This window comes from Arachis ipaensis, chromosome B5 (genome assembly GCF_059453495.1).
Source record: "Arachis ipaensis isolate K30076 ecotype BB chromosome B5, ASM5945349v1, whole genome shotgun sequence".
Classification (NCBI taxonomy): domain Eukaryota; kingdom Viridiplantae; phylum Streptophyta; class Magnoliopsida; order Fabales; family Fabaceae; genus Arachis; species Arachis ipaensis.
The window spans coordinates 54,367,789-54,391,588 of record NC_142440.1 but is presented as its reverse complement, the minus strand read 5'-3'; the positions used below and the strand labels follow the sequence as shown (position 1 = coordinate 54,391,588).

Below are 23,800 nucleotides of genomic sequence, written 5' to 3'. Positions count from 1 at the left end.
ATGAAATTAAAATAATAGGACTAAAGTTTCAATTAAAATTGGCTTCGCTTCAAAATTCAATTCGGAACATTCACAGCAGAGCCAAAAAATTACTGCTATTCCAAAAATTCTGCAGTAAAAATCAGATCCCACAACCATTACTCAAAAATTCACCATAAATCTTATATTTAATGAGAAGATCTCAAAATCTCCAATTCAGTCCCAATTATTCCCAAGTTTAACCAGGACTTGGTTCAACGCAATTCCGATCATCACAGAATTAGTTACAGTCTTTCAAAATTACTGTTTTCACTTAAAGGTAATGCAGAAAATCAGATTTTACGGCTTAACTTTGAAAAATCATAACTAAATCTTCAGTTAATACCAAACCTTCAAATTTAAATCCTAACAACTACACTTGTTAAAGTTTACTCATATTTTAATTTCATACCATTTCGATCGCTAGCAAATTACTAGGCCGTCATCAAAGTAACCATTATATTTTGAAAACCAGATTCTTAATAATAGTTTAGTCTTTTAGGCCCTAATTCTTCAACAATTCTCAATCCAGTATCAAATATATCAAATGATTATCTTAGTCTCAACCATTTATATATAATCAGTCAAAACCACAATCCTCTACTAATCTCAAGTCACTTTCATAGCCATAGCAATATACCAAACAACCATTTCAACAACCAACAATCAATAATTCAATCATCTACCATACATAATTATAATCGATTCAATCACAGCACCCAGCACAATCGCAATCACAATCCAACATTCATATAATCAATTATTTACTCACAACTATTAATACTATTTGCAGTTATTCAATAAACCTTGTTGGCATTCCTAAATTAAAATCATTTTAAACCCCCTACCTCGATGTCGCAATTACAAGAAACCGGAGACAGAATTGTGGTGATACAGCTAGCTAGACCCCTATTAGTCACGCAACCGTTTCAGCCAAGAAAGCAGCGACACTGCATCTCAGCACAACTGGGACAACAGTAGCATTAGCTTCCACAACAATGACCATGGTTGCAGTGAAATGAAGATTTTGAATTCAACGGAATCGAAAGGCAGAAACAGCTCTGGTAATTTAAAATGGAGCACAGGCCAAAGTTGAATTAAAACAAGAACAAGCAGTTTAATAAGAAATTGGTAGAATAGGATGCGCAATTGGAGCAAAAATAAGGGGAAAAGGCTAACCCAGGCTAATGGATGTTGAACCTAATTAGAACGGGAACAGGGCAACAGCGATTCCTAACAATCCTCCGCGGTGGTTCCGGCAGCAGCAACACCCCGCCAGTGAATCCATTCCACAGCAACTCCAACAATCAGAAGAATGAATACTAGAAGTAAAAACAACCGTGTCTATGGCAACTCCAATGGCACCAGCTCCTTCTTCTTCTTGCGTGCAGAGGCAATAGTGATGGCTAGGGTTTGATGGAAGTGGCTCTCCCTGGTGATCTCTACGGCGGCCGTGGCTTCAATTGACATCAAGAACGGCGGCGACAACGTGAAGTGGCAGCAATAGTGGCTCAACGACAACGGCTTCATCGTTCTCCATCTCAACCCTCTCAACTTTGATCTCCCTTCTGCTCTCTCCTCTCTCGTCAACAGTAATGGTGAGGCGCGTAATGGCGGCAGCGGTTCCCTCTTCCATCAGCGACATCCCTCCTCCTCTCTTCCTTATCTCTCGAGCCCTCTCTATTCTCTATTTCCCCTCCTCTATTTTCCCCCTCCTTTATTTCTGTATGTATATACGTTTAGTGAATTTAGGGTAACAATTAGGGATTTAGGGATTTTTGTAATATTTGGGTAATATATATATATAAGTAATATAACAATTTTATGAAATATTTATGATAGGATACCAATTTAGAATTCAAATACAATACTACAAAGATTACTTTTAAAATGCATAAAATTTTATTTATCAATATATCAATGAGCTCAAACAATTATTTTTAATTTAAATTATAAAATAAGCATAGTAATCACATTTTATAAAATACGGTTTAACTCAAAATATTAATTAACTATATTAAATTATATAACCTTTCATTATTTTTCTATCATAACTTTAATTTCAATTTATATAAAATAACTAGTTATAATCAAAATTGTGCATAAATACCAATTGACTTGAAATTAAAGTATTTATCAAAATCAATTTAATCATTCCTAATAAATTAATCTCTAAGAACTTAATTTAATAAAATAAGTCACAACTTTTTCATTATATAAGTTACTTAAATTAAATTGTACGATTCTTTCTTATTTTTCAATTACTAACATTATACCAAATATTTAATTATAATAAAATTACTTAAGAATCTTATTTGATTTAAAACGAAATTATCTCCAAATCTATTTAATTATTTCTAATAAAATAATTTCTAAAATTATAAAGTTTAAACTTAATAAGATAAAATCATAATTTATTCATATTCAGATTTTCAAAAATGCAGGATGTTACACTTCTCCCAGCTGCCTGATGATTGCTAAGACGCCTTGGTGGAAATCCTTGGTGACTCACCTTGGCCACAATCACTTTCTTAATACATTCTTCCACTAACTTGCTCTTGTTGACTAATTCGGCAAAATTACGTATCTCCAGCGGAACTATTGAACTCATCAGATCATCACGAAGGCCTCCTTCAAACTTCAAGCACTTCCATTCTTCAAAGTCAACAGGATTCCCTTGACAGATCTTAGAGAAACAACACAAGTCATCGAAATTACGAGCATACTCAGCCACAGTCATATCCCCTGCCACCAGTACTCAGCTTCTCCCTCGAGCATATAAGTAGCAAACTCCACGTGTTGTCTTTCCGGAACATGCTGCGCTCTCAGTGATCGTTCAATACCTCGAAACCAGTTATCAGCGTCAGTCGCAACGAGTGTACCCTTGAACTTAGGCGGATTAACCTTCAGAAAGGTCGCAAGGGTCATAGGTCTTTCAGGATGCCCTAATTTATTCTCATCATTCCCATTTCTCACTCCAAGATGTTCAACAGCCCCAGCCGCTGTTACCGCAGCTTCACGCACTACTTCAGCAGCGGTGTTCATGGTAGCCATAAACGTTTCCTGTTCCCTCTCGTAGTTAACATTAGGAATTCCTTCCCGTACGCCTCGTTCCGTGAACCCATTGTAGTCCTGTTCACACCAAACAATCATTGTTAAGGTGATCAGTCTTAACACTTCAAGTCAATTGTGAACATTGCCAAAATGAAAACACAGAAACAATCATGCAACATATATCACTGGGATATCCTATACGCATGAGACACACAACAGAGTATGCAATGAAGCATAGTCAGTCCACTCCCCAGGCTCTACTGGGAATGAACTGCTCTGATACCAAATTGTAACGACCCAATTTTCAGTATGTCTAGATCATACCGGAAACTGAGTGCTACCAATTTGTCTTCCTAATTATTATCTATTATTTATCATATGAGCCTGATTCGTTGTTAAAAGCGTAGTTAATTTGCGAGGTATATTTTTTTTAAAAAAAATGTTTGGATTAATAGACGGAATCATTCATAATCAACTCACAACTGATAACAGATAAAACAGTTTTAAGCAACTACACATAAATACATCACAAGTAGCTAGCAATATTCAATGATCCAGCCTTTATTAGAGTATAGACCTTTAGTTAGAACACCCCTAGATATAGCTAGATAATAACTATATACATATACATACATACAACATCCCAGGTCCTGACTTGTTCAAGGGGTCCCTATGCTGGCACCTAGGCTAGCCTAGACTCTATACTCACCTAGTCCCTCTAAGCTTCTAAAGCAAGGGAAATACGTTCTAAGCCTTCAAAACTCAAGTCAGGTGGAACGTCATCAAAAGGTAGAACATAATCTGCTACTCCTCTGCACGATCAGACATTGCCATAGGATGTCTCTCCGGTACCTCATCAAGTAGCCACACAGCAGGAGTCTCGTACACAGGATTTAGGTTACAGTTCACGTACAAACGGGGTGTAGACATTGGCTGGTCTCACAGTATATACATATAAATAGAGAACAATATTCACCCTAGGCTCAGAAGATTATCTAGAGCGGAATTCTCTTTGCAGAACCGTCATCAACGAACTACGGTAAGGTACTCTCACTTCCAACTGAAATGGAAAAGGAGAGAGAAGGGGTAAGAACTGGGGAGTTCTTAGTAGGGATGGGGTTATTAGTTACGTTCATTAATTCTATGTTGTTTAGCAGACTAATAACAGAATACAGAGAAGCAGTAAATAGAAAATACAGATAAATAGAGAAGATATAGAAAATAGATAGCAGAACAGAAACAGAAGAATACAAGAAAATAACACGAACATGAACACAGAGAATAGAATACAAACAAGGAACGCATACGTTCATGCAACAATCATAATAGAGAAAATGCACAACCAAGTATGATGCATGTCTAGCCCTAGTACAGGTAATGAGCTCATTTGTTAGTTTCTACCCGCTACCGACGTAACCCGAAGCAGCTGAAACGGGTATGGCTTTCCTGTTGGCTATATCCCTGTGTACAGGAAATAACCCCTCTGCCACCACAGGGTCCACTGCACGCAGGAAATAACACATCTGCCATTGCAGGGATGTATGCCGACACACCTTCTGTATACAGGAAATAACCCCTCTGCCACTACAGAAATGGAACAGGTGGTCGCGGTACTTCTGTAGCAGGAAATAACCCCTCTGCCTTACAGAAATAAAGTGTGGATCTGTACAGTAGGAAAGCATTCTCAATGGTCGCACCACCATCTATCTGACTACCTCAATGCAGCAGATGAACAAACAAATAACTCTGGAGTTGCCTTAGTGCAACAAATAAACAAACAAGCATCTCTTGGGTTGCTTCAAGCAACAAATGACCCTTCAACAGGTCCTTTGCTTTTTATCATACTACTCTTTTCTCTTTGTTTCTTTACTCTGCTCTGATTACTCTCTTCTCTGTATCTCTTTACTTTTATCTGATTACTCTGCTTAACGTATATATTTAAAGCTTATGTAAATTTCGGTATGAATAGTTAGCCTGTCCCAAGTATAGGTTCATTAAGTCTATACTAAAATAGTTTAACTTTTCATATAATACCTAACCCTAGTCGCAACTCAAGGACTAACTATGTCGCCCTAGTTCGTTCACTAATCTCTGTCTATTTTTGTCATTAAAATTTTACAGACTTTTTCTTTGGTTTTTATCTTTTCTTTAACTTTTTATCTTTTCTTTATCTTTGCCTCACTAATCTGTTATTACCTCTCCCTAAGTGTTTTATGAAGGTAATTATGAGATTCTGCACTTAAAGTTGTCTTTCTAAAGCTTTTACAGAAAACTGCCTTTTTCGCATTATTTTATTATTTTTATTAAAATATTATTTTTAATTAAATATTATTATTTAACATTTTATTATTATTTATTATTTTATCATTAATTTTTCGAAAATTACCTTACCTTTTACTTTTAACCTTTAAAAATTCACTTTTTACCACCCGTAACTTTTAATATTTCTACTTTTACCACCCTAACTTTCAGAAATTACAAAATAACCCCCAAACACCAAAATATTTACTTCCTTACCCTTTTTAAGATCTAAAAGGTGTTATTCAATGTTCTTCACCACACTCAAAGTGTTCTTTGTGTTCTTCGTATATTCTTCAGATTCTTTCTCTGTTTTTACCCGTTTTTCAGTCTTTTCAGCAACCGATTTTTACGAAAATTCAAAATAAATTCCCAACCACTAAAACCCCATCTTTTCTACCTGATTTTAACACAAATTGAACCTCAATTTAAGCTCTAGGGTTTCATTTTTCAGCAGCCCCAAGAACACACATTCATAGCTTGAATTTCATCAAATCTCATCAAATCCGGTGACTGTTTGAAGTGTTCTTAAAGCACTTTTTTCTCCTAAAACACATCAAGAACAACTTTAAAAATCTAAATCATCAACTAAACGAACTTCAGCAGCATCTTAGGAAGGTTATCCTCACCTTAAACGTGCAGGAAATCAAAGATCTTTGGCCCACAAGTCAAGCTAAGTAAGAGATCTAAGGAAGAACATCAAGAAAACACTTGTTTAAGCATGTTACCTTGAAAACCGAATTAAAGAGGGAAGGAGACAGCCATCTCACCTTATTTCCAGCCTTGATAAGTCACATGGTTATGTAGAGGAAGAAGAGAGGATCATTTTGGTGAAATTGGAGTTTTGATTTGAGTTTTAGTTCAGAAGAAATCAAGCTTTGAAGATTAAGTGTTCATGAAAGTTTCTCTCTTTTCTCTCTTGTTATTTTCGGCCAAAATGATAAATGAGACAGCCTTGGAGGTCTTGGGAGTGTAAGGTGAGTTGTGGTTGGTTGGCTTGGAGGTGGGTTAAAATAATATTAAAATATCTCAGGTGTATAACTACTAAAACTAGATGTATCAAAACACTCGTAAAAACATCTCTAAAAATTATTTTCTGAGCTACTAGCATAAATGACACTAGTAACATATTTATTATGAGAATAGAAAATGTATGATGAGGCCTTAGCATTGCTAAAGTCATCAAAGAGTGCTGGTGCTAAGCTGCACCAGTAAACTGTGAACCCGGTTAAACCGATTTTTTGTTTTTAATTAAAATAGACCAGGTAACCTTATAATATCATTCAAGCATTTTCTAATACTAATATAATGATAATATTATACTATTATCTCTCTCCTCTCATGAATCGAGTCCGGTTCGTCAAACAGAGACTATTTACGAAAATCAGAATCAAAATTGCCAACCGATACGGTTCAAAAACTAGGTTCTTCGTGATTGCATTATCGAGCTTGCCTCAGAAGAGGTTCTAGCTTAAGGATGACATAATTACAATGAGGATTGAGATGCTTGATGATATATCAGAGGTGTTCCCTTTATTGATCTTCCGGAGAAATCCGTACTTTCAAAAAAGATCTCACGTATTCGAAAATCAGGGTTGTTACATAAGTGATTATAATATGCTATTTGTTATATTCACTATCTGTATTACTTGTATTCTACCTGTGTTTGCCATTGTCTGTTTGTTTGTCTTTGTAATTTTACCGGAGATGGATGAATGAAGGAAAAGCAGAGAGAATTAGGGTTCTAGTTAAGTTTTAGTTAGATTTAAGGAATTGGTTAGTTTAGAAAGCCATAGAGAACCACCCTGATTCATGGTTTTCTGTTTTAGTTCTTTATGTTTTATAATCAGAGTGTCAGCGTTCTGGGGTTGCCTATAGCATTCCCAGGATCTTATATCTTATGTACGTGGCACTTTTACCATGTTGAGAACCCCTGGCTCTCATCCCATTTGATGATTGTGTTTTTCTTATGTAGGTCAAGAGGCACCTCCCTAGGTGTCTGGTGTTTTTCACAGCGAAGTGGGCTTTTTGGGATTATACTTTTGTTCTGTTTATATATATATATTCTCCCTATGTATTTATGTTTTACTTTTGTACCTCATAGAGGATTATGGAGAGCTAGGGTTGCTTTTATGTGTTCACACCCTGGGTTGAGCTATCCGATCCGGGATGTTCAGTAACAAAGTGACCGACCTCTTTAGGTCAGGCTATCCGACCTCTTCTCAAAGAGCTCGGTCAAATCGACAGGAAAGCCCAAAAAGGGGCCCAACTTAAGGAATACAACCCAAATCCAAAGGCATCCCAAGCCTACAGAGAGAAGGGCGGTTCCCTTGAAGATAAGCTGACCTCGCTCAAAGATAAGATAAGATAAAGATAAAATAACTAACTTATCTCATCTAAGAAGGTCACTCCACACTATTATAAATACACTGGAGCACCCAGGTATAACTCATACTCTGATTCTATTAAAAACCTATTTAATACCCATGCTAACTTAAGCATCGGAGTCTCTTGCAGGTACCACCACCCTCCGGTGACAAAGGATCAGTAGTGCAGCCAGTCCAACAAGTCGGAGACGACAGCTCCGGCCGTCACCCACCAACCGGACACGTCATCTATGACCAGTACAGAAGATCTCGTCCGAGATCGACCTACAGTTTTAGGTAACCCTGGGAACATTGACGCCATTGCCGAGGAACTGGAAGTCATCCCATCACCATGGCGGACGACCATGACAACGACCACGATTCGGATCTAGAGGATAGAACACCACACAAAAACGCGGGCAATACGCTGAAAGATACCCCGGAATCTAACTGGGACAAAAACTCATCAAATCCGGGAGTGATAGAAGTGCTTGAAGGTCGTTTAAAACAACTTGAAAAAGAAACCCAACACCAACAAAAAGTTAGGAAGGATCTACAAAGAGAGGTAAGGCGACGCCGAGAATTAGAAGATAAACTTCTAAAACACGAAACCGATCTCAAAGCCAAAGCTACTCGGTCCATGAAGAGAGAACTTTTGCGTGGTCTAGAAATTCGCAGATAAATTCTCGTTGCAGGTATATCTTCTAAACCAACAAAAGTCCTTTCTTACAAAAGTTTTGGTTGTCACAAGTAACAAACCCCTTTAAAATTGATAACCGAAGTATTTAAACCTCGGGTCGTCTTCTCAAGGAATTACAGGGAGGTATGACTTATTATTAGCTATGAAAAAGATAGAATTTTGGGTTTTTAATGTATAAGATAAAAAGCAAAAATAGTAAATGGCAAGAAAGTAAATTATAAGGAATTAATTTAAATAAATAATAAAACTCTTGGAAAGGTATGAGAACTGAAGTCCTATCCTAGTTATCCTTATCGATTGTGATGAGAATTAGATTTTTCTCCCACTTTGTTAACCCCTAACTATGAAGGTAAGTTAAGTAGATGAATTAATTTGATTCCTCAAGTCCTAGTCTTTCCTTGGGTAAGGCTAGAGTTAGTGGAACTCGAATTAATTCTTGAAGAATTCTAACTTTCAGTCAACACCTCGAGTTTGATAACTCAAGCGTCACCAATTATTTAACCAAAAGCCAAAAGGAAAAATTCTAAATAAAATTGAAGACATCATAAATAGAATAAAGCAATCATAAATCTGAAACACATCATATTACGTTTAAACATAAATTCAAATCTAACATGGAGTTCGTAAACCAACATTAACAAACTAAAATAAAATAATAGAATAAATAAAAGTAGAAGAACATTGAACCTGGGATTGAGAAGCAATCCTAAAAGTAAGAGAAATCCTAAATACTAATCCTAAGAGAGAGGAGAGAACCTCTCTCTCTAAAACTACATCTAAAACTAAAAATTATGAATTATAAAAGCATTCATGAGTTGTATGGTTTTCCCCACTTTATAGCCTCTAATCTGTATTTTCTGGGCCGCAAATTGGGTCGAAAACAGCCCAGAAATCACTGGAGAAGAAATCTGCCACGCTGATTTTTGTCATTGCAACGCGTCCGCATGGAGCGCGCGTTCGCGTCACTAGCGTCAGAGCAACTATAGCATATTATATATCAAATCGAAGCCCCATGCGTTAGCTTTCCAACGCAACTAGAACCGCGTCGTTTGGACCTCTGTAGCTCAAGTTATGACCATTTGAGTGCGAAGAGGTCAGGCTGGACAACTTAGCATTTTCTTCAACTTCTTGTATTCCTTCCACTTTTGCATGCTTCCTTTCCATCCTCTAAGTCATTCCTGCCCTGTAATCTCTGAAAGCACTTAACACACATATCAAGGCATCGAATGGTAATAAGAGAGGATTAATATTAGCAAATATAAGTCCAAAGAAGCATGTTTTCAATCATAGCACAAAATCAGGAAGGAGAACGTAAAACATGCGAATAGTATGAATAAGTGGGTAAAGAGTTGATAAAAACCACTCAATTAAGCATAAGATAAACCATGAAATAGTGGTTTATCAACCTCCCTACACTTAAACATTAGCATGTCCTCATGCTAAGCTCAAGAGAAGTTATAAAGATGAAGAGGAATGGTAGATTAATATGAAATGCAACCTATCTATATGAATGCAACTACATGCAAAATGTTTCTACCTACTTAGTTAAAAGTAAACAAATCCTTCAAGAAGAAATATGAACTGGATTTCACTAATTCAAATCATAAAATAAAGTACAAGTAAACTTGCAGAACAAAACAGCTCATGAAAGCCGGGAACAAAGAATCGAGCATCGAACCCTCACTGGAAGTGTATGCACTCTAATCGCTCAAGTGTTTAAGGTTCGATTCTCTCAATTCTCTACTACCCTTTCTTTCTAAGGCTTGCTCTTCATCTAATAATCAACATAAATTTAATGCACAGATACACATATCAAGAGGTCTTTTAAGGGTTGTAATGGGGTTAGGGTCAAGGTGGGATTGTATTTGGCCAAGTGGACTAAAATCTGAATCCTTAATTAACTTAAACTTTTCACCTAACTTTAGACAATCCGTGTAATCATAATACCACATCTAACTATCCATTACCATGTTTTCCACATATTCATGCATTCTAATTTCAAGTACAGTACATATGCATTGCTTTCACCACTTACTTTGGGGCGTTTTGTCCCTTTTTTTATTTTTTATTTGCTCTTTTTTATTTTTTTATTTTATTTTATTATTATTATTATTATTATTATTTTCTCAATGCATATGATTAAATTATTGAATGCATGAATATGTCCTAAACATTTTTTTTCATTTTCAGAAAATTCTAACATACTCAATTCTCAAACCAAATGTTTCCAAAGCCAATTTCTCCACACTTAAATCATAAGCACTCTCACTAGTCTAAGCTAACCAAGGATTCAAATTAAGGGCATTATTGTCTTTTGCTTAGAGTTAATGATGTGCGAAAGTAAAGAACAAAAGGGGTATAATAGGCTCAAAATTGGTTTGCAAGGGATAATGAAAGGTAAGGCCATATGGGTATGTATGCTCAATGAAACAAAGGCCTCAATCATATAAGTGCATGCATACATTAAACAATGAAAATATAGAATTAAGCAAGACAAAGATCACAATTTTAGAGAGAAAAATACACACTAAAACAAAATTTTGGTTGATAAAATGCAACCAATTCAAATAGGCTCCAAATCTCACAGGTTTTGTGTGTTCGAGCTCTAAACCATGTTCCAAAACAATATTTCTTCAAATAAGTTTAACATTAAATTTTATTCAAATTAGTGAAATACTTTAAAAAGTTTCTTGAAAAAGAAAATATTACTTTAACCAAGTGGTAAAATATGCACCAAAATCAAACAAATATGCAATCAAACATGTAAATGCAACAACTAACAAGGAAAATAAAATATTGGTGTTGAGAAGAAAATAACTAACCCATGGAGATCGATATCGACCTCCCCACACTTAAAGATTGCACCGTCCTCAGTGCATGCTAAGATGCACAAGTGGATGGGTGGCTCCAACTAATGCTTTTCTCTGAATATTTTGCAGATGGACTTGTCTGTCTCCCCATGTAAACGTCTTCTGGTTCCCTTCCGGGTGGCCATCCTGAAAGAAAAAGGGAAGAAGAGTAACCCAGAAATAAAGATAAGAAAATAAATGAAGTATAGGTGGGTTAATGCCAAATGATAAGGGTCTCAATTACATGGTAGCTACAACATGCAAGTGAGAAAGCAATAGAAGTACGTGGCATATCAATAGTGCAAACATTGCAACAAAGGGGAAAAGACAGTAGATAATGAAGGAGAATATAAATATAAGTGTATGTCAATACAAAAAGAAACACAGATATCATAAAAGATTGGCGTTGACAAATAAATATCATCCAACAGTGTAAAACAAGTCACTAAGTACCAAATAATACCAGAAAAGATATAATAGCTAAATAAGAACATTTAACACCAATGGAAAAATAAATTTAGAAAAGAAAATAAAAATATGCGCAAAATTAAAATGCAATGAGTGAAAGTAGGCAAATAAATTAAATAAAATAGAATGGAAGTGAAGAAGGATGATGAAGAAAAAGAAAGTAGGAAAGAAAGAAGAAAGAAGAAAAGATAGAAGAAATTAGGATTAGAGAAGAAAAGATAAGATAATTGACACTAATCTAGATAGGTTGTGCAACGCTAGCGACGCGGACGCGCGGGGTATGCATTCGCGTGAATTGCGCTTATAGGAATCGACGCGGATGCGTCGGTCACGCGGACGCGTCAGTCACGCAGACGCGTGACTCGTTCTGTGCTACGGGCGTGAGGGCAGCCTCGCGCCCGCACAACTCTTTGTTCAAAACTCATTGTTGCCAATTTTTGAGGTGACGCGTTTGCATGATGGACGCGATCGCGTGAATGGCCAAGATTGGAGGATGATGCGGATGCGTGGGGCACACGTTCGTGTAGTAAGGTTTGTGCGTCTAGCGTCAGTCCAGCCCTATTCTAGCATAACTTTTGGCCATGCACCCCTTTTACGTCGATTTGTTGGAGCACGCGTTCGCGTGGGTGACGCGGACACGTGGGTGACGCGGACGCGTGGGAGGCTATTTTTTCAAATGACGCGGCTGCGCGGGTCACCCAGACGTATGGGCATGTTTGTGTCTAAAGCGCGCCTCCAGCCACGCTTTCGCGTGACTTTCTGTTTACTTTCTTTTTTTCACAACGCACTGGTGACGCGGACGCGTCAGCGATGCTACCGCGTCGCATGCGTGTTTTTTTTTTTAATAATGCAGTATGCAGAATGCAATGCTAATATGAATGTTCTGCAAAACTCCAGGTTCAATACAATAAAATAAAACTCGAAAACAAATAAAACTAAATAAAAAATGAAAAAGAAACGATCATGCCATGGTGGGTTGTCTCCCACCTAGCACTTTTAGTTAAAGTCCTTAAGTTGGACATTTGGGGAGTCCTTTGTTATAGTGGCTTGTGCTTGTACTGATCCTTGAATCCCCACCAATGTTTGTAATTCCAATGGCCTCCGAGATCCCAAACTAGGCGCAGAAAGCCTTCAAGCAAGGTAAAGCAAGTGACAAGGCCCCAAGAGTGTTGATTGTTGGAATGGATTCCGGGGTCCCAAACCTTGCTTTTGCACCCGTCTTCTTGTTGATCATTAGTGTTCCAACCGGGTGGCAGGCAATCTGAATTCTCACTAAAGCAGCCAAACAACTTCCTAGACCCGTTCAGTTGAGCTTTACACCAACCCTTGCAATTAAACTTTGAGCACATAACCATGTTGAACCTTGCTTGACAACTCCAACCACTAACCATCTTCCTCTTACTCTTAATGCCACAAAGAGCTTTAAGTTGACCATCCGTCTCCAGTAGCCCATATTCAAGTGGAATTAGAAAGCTAAGGGATATGAATTTTACCCACTTGAATGTTGCGAAGGATGATGGCAACTTAGGGGGAGGTATTTCTAACGAATTTGCAAGCTCTACTCCCTTGCGCTCTTCTCTGACAACTTCCACCTCTTTGCAAGTTTCTTCAATATCAACCTCTTCCTCTTGGTAGCTTTCTTCCAACTCAATCTCTTCTTCATTGCTCACCAAGGGCATGGGAGGTTGTGCCTCTTTTTTCTTGAATCTCCATCACTTGATCAACCTCTTCAAATTCTTTAGCTATGATATGCCTTGGAAGTTGTACACCCTCTTTGCCATCAAATTCAAATGTCTTGGAAGGGGGTTCTATGACTCGACTTCTCCATGGAGGTTCTGCATCTTCTAAGTCTTCGACCATTTGTTCATCTACAACTATTATGGCTTCCTCCACTTGTTCCAGTACAAAGCCATGTTCTTCATTGTCCATCGAAGTTTCTAGTGTCTCCTTCATGCTTTACTCTTCTTTTGATTCTCCACATGTAGTCATGGGAGTTCTTTGAGTGCTCAGATGTCGAAAAGCTATTATATTTACTACCTTGGTTAAGGCAGTCGTGAGTTCCAGTATACTCCTTTGCATCTTCGCTTCCCCTTGAAGAAGAACACGAAGTCTGTCATCCATTGGAGGTTGGGGTGGATATGAGGGTTCATTGGTTGGGAGAGAGGGTTCATAATAGGAAGGTGGTTCTTCTTGATAAGGATATGGAGAAGGTGAATATTGAGGTGGTGGTTCTGGGTGTGGTTCTGTGTATGGTTCATTTGGCTCATAAGGTGGTTGGTATGGTGGATACGGGTTAGGGTCATGTGGAGGTGAATAGTGGGAAGGGGCTTGTGAGTATGGTGGTCCAAAGCTATTTTGAGGAGGTGGTTCATTGGCATATGATGGAGCTTGCTGGTAATTACAAGGGGGTCCACCATATCTATTGTCTTGGCATGCATTGTAGGATGGTCGTTGTCCATGGTATCTTGGAAGGTGATGTTGCCGAAAGGGTTGATCAGATCCTCGTGGCTCCTTCCATCTCTGATTGTTTTGACCTTAATGCATGTTCCTGTTATAATTTCCATTCCTTACAACAGCATTGGGACTAAACTCAAAGCAATGGGGGTGAGAACTCATAATAGCAAATAAAAATTAAAAACGAAAATAAAAACAATTTTAAATTAAAATGTTATTGAAATTTAAATTTTGAATTTGAAAATTAAATTTTGAATTTGAATTTTGAAATTTGAATTTTAAATTTTTGAAATTTGAATTTTAAATTTTGAAATTTGAATATTGAAGTTGAAATTTGAAATTTAAAATTTGAATTTTAAATTTTTGAAATTTGAATTTTGTAAAATTCAACAATATAAGATAAAGTTTTGAAAAAGATTTAAATTTTAAAAAGGTTTGATTTTTAAAATTTTAAATTTAAAATTTTAAATTTGGATTTTGAATTTTGGAATTTAAATATTGAAATTTGAAATTTGATTTTTGAAATAAGATAAGATAAGATTTTGAAAAAGATATGATTTTTTGAAAAAAGATTTGAATTTTGAAATTTAAATTTTGAAATTTGAGATTTGAATTTTGAAAATTGAAAATTGAAATTTTGAAATTTTGAATTTTAATTTTTTTTAATATGAACTTTGAAAATTGAAATTTGAAATTTGAAATTTGAGTTTTAAATTTTGAATTTTTGAATTTAATGAGGAAAGAGAAAAACAATAAAATGACACCAAACTTAAAATTTTTATATCAAAACGAAGAAAACAACTAAGAACAACTTGAAGGTCAAGATGAACACGAAGAACAACTTGAAGATCAAGATGAACAACAAGAACAAATTTTTTGTAAAATTTTTAATAACTAAATAAAAACCAATAACCTCTTAATTTACGAAAAAATAAAAATAAAAACAAATAAACAGGTAAAACGCAAATATTTACAATAACCAATAATAAGGCACACGTTTGCAATTTCCCGGCAACGGCGCCATTTTGAAGAGAGAACTTTTGCGTGGTCTAGAAATTCGCAGATAAATCCTCGTTGCAGGTATAGCTTCTAAACTAACAAAAGTCCTTTCTTACAAAAGTTTTGGTTGTCACAAGTAACAAACCCCTTTAAAATTGATAACCGAAGTATTTAAACCTAGGGTCGTCTTCTCAAGGAATTGCAGGGAGGTATGACTTATTATTAGATATGAAAAAGGTAGAATTTTGGGTTTTTAATGTATAAGATAAAAAGCAAAAATAGTAAATGGCAAGAAAGTAAATTGTAAGGAATTAATTTAAATAAATAATAAAACTCTTGGCAAGGTATAAGAACTGGAAGTCCTATCCTAGTTATCCTTATCGATTGTGATGAGAATTGGATTTTTCTCCCACTTTGTTAACCTCTAACTATGAAGGTAAGTTAGGTGGATGAATTAATTTGATTCCTCAAGTGCTAGTCTTTCCTAGGGAAATGCTAGAGTTAGTGGAACTCGAATTAATTCTTGAATTTCAATTTTTAGTCAACACCTCGAGTTTGATAACTCATGTGTCACCAATTATTTAACCAAAAGCCAAAAGGAAAAATTCTAAATTAAATTGAAGACATCATAAATAGAATAAAGCAATCATAAATCTGAAACACATCAAATTACGTTTAAACATAAATTCAAATCTAACATGGAGTTCATAAACCAACATTAACAAACTAAAATAAAATAATAGAATAAATAAAAGTAGAAGAACATTGAACCTGGGATTGAGAAGCAATCCTAAAAGTAAGAGAAATCCTAAATACTAATCCTAAGAGAGAGGAGAGAACCTCTCTCTCTAAAATTACATCTAAAACTAAAAATTATGAATTATAAAAGAATTCATGAGTTGTATGGTTTTCCCCACTTTATAGCCTCTAATCTGTGTTTTCTGGGCCGCAAATTGGGTCGAAAATAGCCCAGAAATCACTGGAGAAGAAATCTGCCACGCTGATTTTTGTCATTACAACGCGTCCGCATGGAGCGCGCGTTCGCGTCACTAGCGTCAGAGCAACTATGGAATATTATATATCAAATCGAAGCCCCATGCGTTAGCTTTCCAACGCAACTGGAACAGCGTCGTTTGGACCTCTGTAGCTTAAGTTATGACCATTTGAGTGCGAAGAGGTCAGGCTGGACAGCTTAGCATTTTCTTCAACTTCTTGTATTCCTTCCACTTTTGCATGCTTCCTTTCCATCCTCTAAGTCATTCCTGCCCTGTAATCTCTGAAATCACTTAACACACATATCAAGACATCGAATGGTAATAAGAGAGGATTAATATTAGCAAATATAAGTCCAAAGAAGCATGTTTTCAATCATAGCACAAAATCAGGAAGGAGAACGTAAAACATGCGAATAGTATGAATAAGTGGGTAAAGAGTTGATAAAAACTACTCAATTGAGCATAAGATAAACCATTAAATAGTGGTTTATCAGTTCACCCCTGAGGATAACTCTCGCAAGGATCAAGATCCATTCACTAGGGAAATCATGAAGACCAAAATCCCCAAGGACTTCAAACTTCCGGATATGACTTTGTAGCATGGCACTACAGATCCCAACCATCACCTCAGCAATTTCAGAAGTAGAATGTACCTCACCGATGCCTCAGATGCGGTTCGCTGCAAAGCTTTTCCAACAACTCTTACAAAGACAGCAATCAGATGGTTCGACAACCTACCTCCGAAGTCCATCTCAAACTTTGATGACTTAGCCAAAAAGTTCCTGGCCAGATTCTCCATCCAAAAAGATAAGGCTAAACACGCCCCCAGCCTATTAGGAATCAAGCAAGGAGATCAGGAAAGCCTTCGCAACTACATGGAAAGATTCAACAAAACATGCCTAGATATACAAAGGCTACCAACAGAGGCCGCCATCATGGGCCTCATCAATGGCCTAAGAGAGGGACTTTTAGCCAATCTATATTAAAGAAGTACCCTACATCTCTGGACGAAGTGCAGGAACGAGCGGAGAAATACATCAACATGGAAGAAAATTCTCGACTAGGAGAAACCTCAAAATCCGGATACACCTACCAAGACAAAGATAAAGAGTCCAAAAAGAAGGAAGATCGACAAGGGGAAAAATTAAAAAATATCATAATTACACCCTTCTTAGGGTGTCCCTAGTGGATGTTTACAAAGAAGTCTGCCACACAGAAAAAATACCCCCAGCTCGACCACTCAAAGGCAAAAAAGGAGGAGGAAACCGGAATGAATATTGTGAATACCATCGAGTCCGTGGGCACTCCACCAATGAATGCTTCGACTTAAAAAATGTCATAGAAAAATTAGTGAGAGAAAGAAAACTAGATCGGTATTTGGCCACCCGGGACGAGGAGCAAAGAAAAAGGAGAAGAGACGAGGAGGTTGGACGAACCGAGCGATCACCTCGAACACCAGAAAGACATGTCCATATGATACACGGAGGGTTCGTAGGAGGAGGAATCTCCAAATCATCTCGCAAAAGATATCTCAAAGAAGTATATCATGTCGAAGGAAAGGAGGAAGCCCCCGACATCCCCGCAATTACGTTTACCAAGGAAGATGCATCCAGCATCATCTCAGGACACGACGATCCCATGGTCATCACCATTATACTGGCAAATGCAAATCTCCACGGCACACTGATAGACCAAGGAAGCTCCGCCGACATCTTATTCAAAACTGCCTTCGACAAGCTCGGCCTAGAAGATAAAGAATTCAAAGCATATCCAAACAGCCTATTCGGACTGGGAGACACTCCAGTGCAACCACTGGGATACGTCCCGCTACACACAACCTTCGAAAAAGGAAACCAATCCAGAACACTCAAAATAGACTACATCGTGGTCGACGTGAGTTCAGCCTACAACGCCCTAATAGGTTGGAGAACATTAAATCAACTCGGCGCAATAGTTTCAACTCCACATCTATGCATGAAATTCCCAACTGCAGAAGGGATAGCTACGATAAAAGCAGATCAGAAGATGGTGCGCCGCTGTTATAACGAAAGTCTAAACCTTAGAGGCAGAGGAGAAGAATTTCACACAATCGAACATGGTGGAGTTTAGAGGTGAGAAGAACTCCATCCACAACCTGAAGGTGAAATAGAGAAAGTCCAGATCGGAGACATCCCGAACAAAACAACCAATATTGGCACGACTCTAAAAGGAGACATAAAAGAATCACTCGTACAGTTCTTACGAGACAACGTCGACCTCTTTGCGGGGAAGGCTGTAGACATGCCAGGCATAGACCCCGAGTTAATGTGTCATAAGCTAGCAGTCTAACCTGGATCTCGGCCAGTACAACAGAGGCGTAGAAAGCTCGGACTCAAAAGATCCCAAGCTGTGGAAGAGCAGGTACAAGCTCTACTGGAGGTAGGATTCATAAGAGAAGTCAAGTACCCACTATGGTTAGCTAATGTCGTCTTGGTTAAAAAATCAAACGGGAAGTGGCGAATGTGCACCGACTATACAGATCTCAACAAAGCCTGCTGATGAGCGGATAATTTATACGCTTTTTGGCATTATTTTTAGTATATTTTTAGTAGGATCTAGTTACTTTTAGGGATGTTTTTATTAGTTTTTATGCTAAATTCACATTTTTGGACTTTACTATGAGTTTGTGTATTTTCCTGTGATTTCAGGTATTTTCTGGCTGAAATTTAGGGACTTGAGCAAAAATCAGACTCAGAGGTTGAAGAAGGACTGCAGATGCTGTTGGATTCTGACCTCCCTGCACTCAAAGTCGATTTCTGGAGCTACAGAACTCCAAATGGTGCGCTCATAATTGTGTTGGAAAGTAGATATCCAGGGCTTTCCAGCAATATATAATAGTTCATACTTTGATTAAGGATAGACGATGTAAACTGGCGTTGAACGCCAGTTCCATGCTGTATTCTGGAGTCAAACGCCAGAAACAGGTTGCAAAGTGGAGTTAAACGCCAGAAACAGGTTACAAACTGGCGTTCAACTCCAAGAGAAGCCTTTACACGTGTAAAGCTCAATGCTCAGCCCAAGCACACACCAAGTGGGCCCCGGAAGTGGATTTCTGAATCATTTACTCATTTCTGTAAACCCTAATAACTAGTTTAGTTTAAATAAGACTTTTTACTATTGTATTTACATATTCTCTTTGATTAGTTTTATGCTATCGGAGACCTTTATGGGGGCTGGCCATTCGGCCATGCCTGAACTTTTCAATTATGTATTTTCAACGGTAGAGTTTCTACACACCATAGATTAAGGTGTGGAGCTCTGCTGTTCCTCATGAATTAATACAAAGTACTACTGTTTTTCTATTCAATTCAACTTATTCCACTTCTAAGATGTTCATTCGCATCCAAGAACATGATGAATGTGATGATTATGTGACGCTCATCATCATTCTCACTTATGAACGCGTGCCTGACAAACACTTCCGTTCTACATGCAAACAAGCTAGAATGAGTATCTCTTGGATATCTAATACAGGGGACCGAGTCCGAGTTATTAGTGTCTTCGTGGTATAAGTTAGAACCCATGGACGGGCCATTCCTGAGAATCCGGAAAGTCTAAACCTTGTCTGTGGTATTCCGAGTATGATTCAGGGATTGAATGACTGTGACGAGCTTCAAACTCGCGAGTGTTGGGCGTAGTGACAGACGCAAAAGGATAGTAAATCCTATTCCAGTATGATCGAGAACCGACAGATGATTAGCCATGCAGTGACAGCGCATTGGACCATTTTCACTGAGAGGACAGGTGGCCATTGGCAACGGTGATGCCTAACATACAGCTTGCCATGGAAAGGAGTAGGACTGATTGGATGAAGACAGCAGGAAAGCAAAAGTTCAGAGGAACGAAAGCATCTCTATACTCTTATTTGAAATTCTCACCAATGAATTACATAAGTATCTCAATCCTATTTTAATTATCTTTTAGTACACTATAATCTCTTAATACATTTGAATCCGCCTGACTGAGATTTACAAGGTGACCATAGCTTGCGTCAAGCCGACAATCTCTGTGGGATCGACCCTTACTCACGTAAGGTTTATTATTTGGACGACCCAGTGCACTTGCTGGTTAGTTGTACGAAGTTGTGAAACAGAATTAAGAACATGAACGTGCGTATTGAGTTTTTAGCGCCGTCACCAAGGAAGGAATGATCACGATTTCGCGCACAAAGTTTTTGGCGCCGTTGCCGGGGATTGTTCGAGTTTAGACAACTGACGGTTCATCTTGTTGCTCATATTAGGTAATTTTATTTTAATTTTAAGCTTTTTATTTCTTATTTTTGAAAAATACAAAAAAAAATTTTTTTCTTTTTTGTTTTTCCCAAAATAATTTTCGAAAAAAAAACTTTTTTACAAAATCATAAAATCAAAAAATATTTTTTGTGTTTCTTGTTTGAGTCTAGAGTCAAGTTTTAAGTTTGGTGTCAATTGCATCTTTTTAATTTTCTAAAAATTATTTTCGAAAATTTCATGCACTGGATTCTTCATGATCTTCAAGTTGTTCTTGGCCAGTCTTCTTGTTTGATCTTCATATTTTCTTGTTTTGTGTCTTTTCTTGTTTTTCATATGCATTCTTGAATTATTAATGTCTAAAGAATAAAAATTTTTTAAGTTTGGTGTCTTGCATGTTTTCTTTTCTTGAAAATTTTTCAAAAATAAGTTCTTGGTGTTCATCTTGACATTCAAAGAGTTCTTGGTGTTCATTTGACATTCGTAGTGTTCTTGCATGCATCACATGTTTTGATCCAAAATTTTCATGCATTGAGTCTTTTTGATGTTTTTCTCTTTCATCATTGAAAATTCAAAAATCAAAAAAATATCTTTCCCTTTTTTTCACTCATAAATTTTCGAAAATTTGGGTTGACGTTTTCAAAACTTTTTAAAATTTAGTTGTTTCTTATGAGTCAAATCAAATTTTCAATTTAAAAATCTTATCTTTTCAAAATCTTTTTCAAAAAATCAAATCTTTTTCATTTTTCTTATTTATTTTCAAAAATTTTAAAAATATTTTTCAAAAATCTTTTTCTTAATTTTATCTCATGATTTTCGAAAATATTATCAACAATTAATGTTTTGATTCAAAAATTTCAAGTTTGTTACTTTCTTGTTAAGAAAGATTCAAACTTTAAGTTCTAGAATCATATCTTGTGATTACTTGTGAGTCAAGTCATTAATTTTGATTTTAAAATTCAAATCTTTTTCAAAACTAATTTTAATCATATCTTTCTATCATATCTTTTTAAATCATATCTTTTTCAAAAAAATTTGATTTTAAAATATCTTTTCTAACTTCTTATCTTCTTATCTTTTCAAAATTGATTTTCAAATCTTTTTCAACTAACTAATTGACTTTTTGTTTGTTTCTTATCTTTTTCAAAATCACCTAACTACTCTTCCCTCTCTGATTTTCGAGAATACCTCCCTCTTTTTCAAAAATTCTTTTTAATTAATTAATTGTTTTAAATTTTAATTTTAATTTTATTTCCCCTTTAATTTTCGAAAATCATCAACTCTTTTTCAAAAATTATTTTCGAAAATTTCTCTCTCTCATCTTCTTCTATTTATTTAATTACTTACTAACACTTCTCTTCATCTCATATCTATGCTCATATCCTCACCCTTGTGTTTGGATTATCCATTCTTCTTCACTCTTATTCCCTTTCTTCTTCTACTAACAATAAGGAACCTTTTTACTGTAACATAGAGGATTTCTCTTCTTTTCTTGTTCTCTTCTCTTTCATATGAGCAGGGACAAAGAAAATGACATTTTTGTTGAAGCTGATCCAGAACCTGAAAGGACTCTGAAGAGGAAACTAAGAGAAGCTAAAATACAACAATCCAGAGACAACCTTACTGAAATTTTCGAACAAGAAAAGGAGATGGCAGCCGAACCTAACAACAACAATACAAGGAGGATGCTTGGTGACTTCACTGCACCTAATTCCAATTTACATGGAAGGAGCATCTCAATCCCTGCCATTGGAGCAAACAATTTTGAGCTTAAACCTCAATTAGTTTCTCTGATACAATAGAACTGCAAGTTTCATGGACTTCCATCTGAAGATCCTTTTCAGTTCTTAACTGAGTTCTTGCAGATCTGTGATACTGTTAAGACCAATAGGGTTGACCCCCGAGGTCTACAAGCTTATGCTTTTCCCGTTTGCTGTAAGAGACAGAGCTAGAGTATGTTTGGACTCTCAACCTAAAGATAGCCTGAACTCTTGGGATAAGCTGGTCACGGTTTTCTTAGCCAAGTTCTTTCCTCCTCAAAAGCTTAGTAAGCTTAGAGTGGATGTTCAAACCTTCAGACAGAAAGAAGGTGAATCCCTCTATGAAGCTTAGGAGAGATACAAGCAACTGACCAAAAAGTGTCCTTCTGACATGCTTTCAGAATGGACCATCCTGGATATATTCTATGATGATCTGTCTGAATTAGCTAAGATGTTGTTGGATACTTCTGCAGGTGTATCCAATCACCTAAAGAAAATGCCTGCAAAAGCTCAAGAACTCATTGACATGGTTGTTAATAACCAGTTCATGTACACTTCTGAGAGGAATCCTGTGAGTAATGGGACGCCTCAGAAGAAGGGAGTTCTTGAAATTGATACTTTGAATGCCATACTGGCTCAGAACAAAATATTGACTCAGCACGTCAATATGATTTCTCAGAGTCTGAATGGAATGCAAGCTGCATCCAACAGTACTCAAGAGGCATCTTCTGAGGAATAAGCTTATGATCCTGAGAATCCTGCAATAGCAGAGGTGAATTACATGGGTGAACCCTATGGAAACACCTATAATCCCTCATGGAGAAATCACCCAAATCTCTCATGGAAGGATCAACAAAAGCCTCAGCAAGGCTTTAATAATAGTGGAAGAAACAGATTTAGTAATAGCAAGCCTTTTCCATCATCCACTCAGCAAAAGACAGAGAGTTCTGAGCAGACCCCATCTAGCTTGGCAAACATAGTCTCTGATCTATCTAAGGAAACTCTAAGTTTCATGAATGAAACAAGGTCCTCCATTAGAAATTTGGAAGCACAAGTGGGCCAGCTGAGTAAAAGGATCACTGAAACCCCTCCTAGTACTCTCCCAAGCAATCCAGAAGAAAACCGAAAAGGAGAGTGCAAGGCCATTGAATTGATCATCATGGCCGAACCTGTAAGGGAGGGAGAGGACGTGAATCCCAGTGAGGAAGACCTCCTGGGACATCCAGAGATCAATAAGGGGCTTCCCTCTGAGGAACCAAAGGACTCTGAGGTTCATCTGGAGACCATAAAGATTCCATTAAACCTCCTTATGCCATTCATGAGCTCTGATGAGTATTCTTCCTCTGAAGAGAATAAGGATGTTACTGAAGAACAAGTTGCCAAGTACCTTGGTGCAATCATGAAGCTGAATGCCAAATTATTTGGTAATGAGACTGATAAACCACTATTTTATGGTTTATCTTGTACTCAATTGAGTAGTTTTTATTAACTCTTTACCCACTTATTCATACTATTTGCATGGTTTTACATTTGCCTTCTTAATTATGTGCTTTGATTGAAAACATGCTTCT

General features: G+C 36.9%; 1 non-coding gene across 1 annotated transcript; it reads right to left on the bottom strand.

Moving 5' to 3' along the window:
- Positions 1 to 22,518: 22,518 nt before the first annotated feature.
- Positions 22,519 to 22,626, bottom strand: LOC148564222 (small nucleolar RNA R71). Its single transcript, XR_015884846.1, has one exon. It is a non-coding gene; the product is annotated as a small nucleolar RNA R71 (small nucleolar RNA).
- Between the last annotated feature and the right edge of the window lie 1,174 nt (positions 22,627 to 23,800).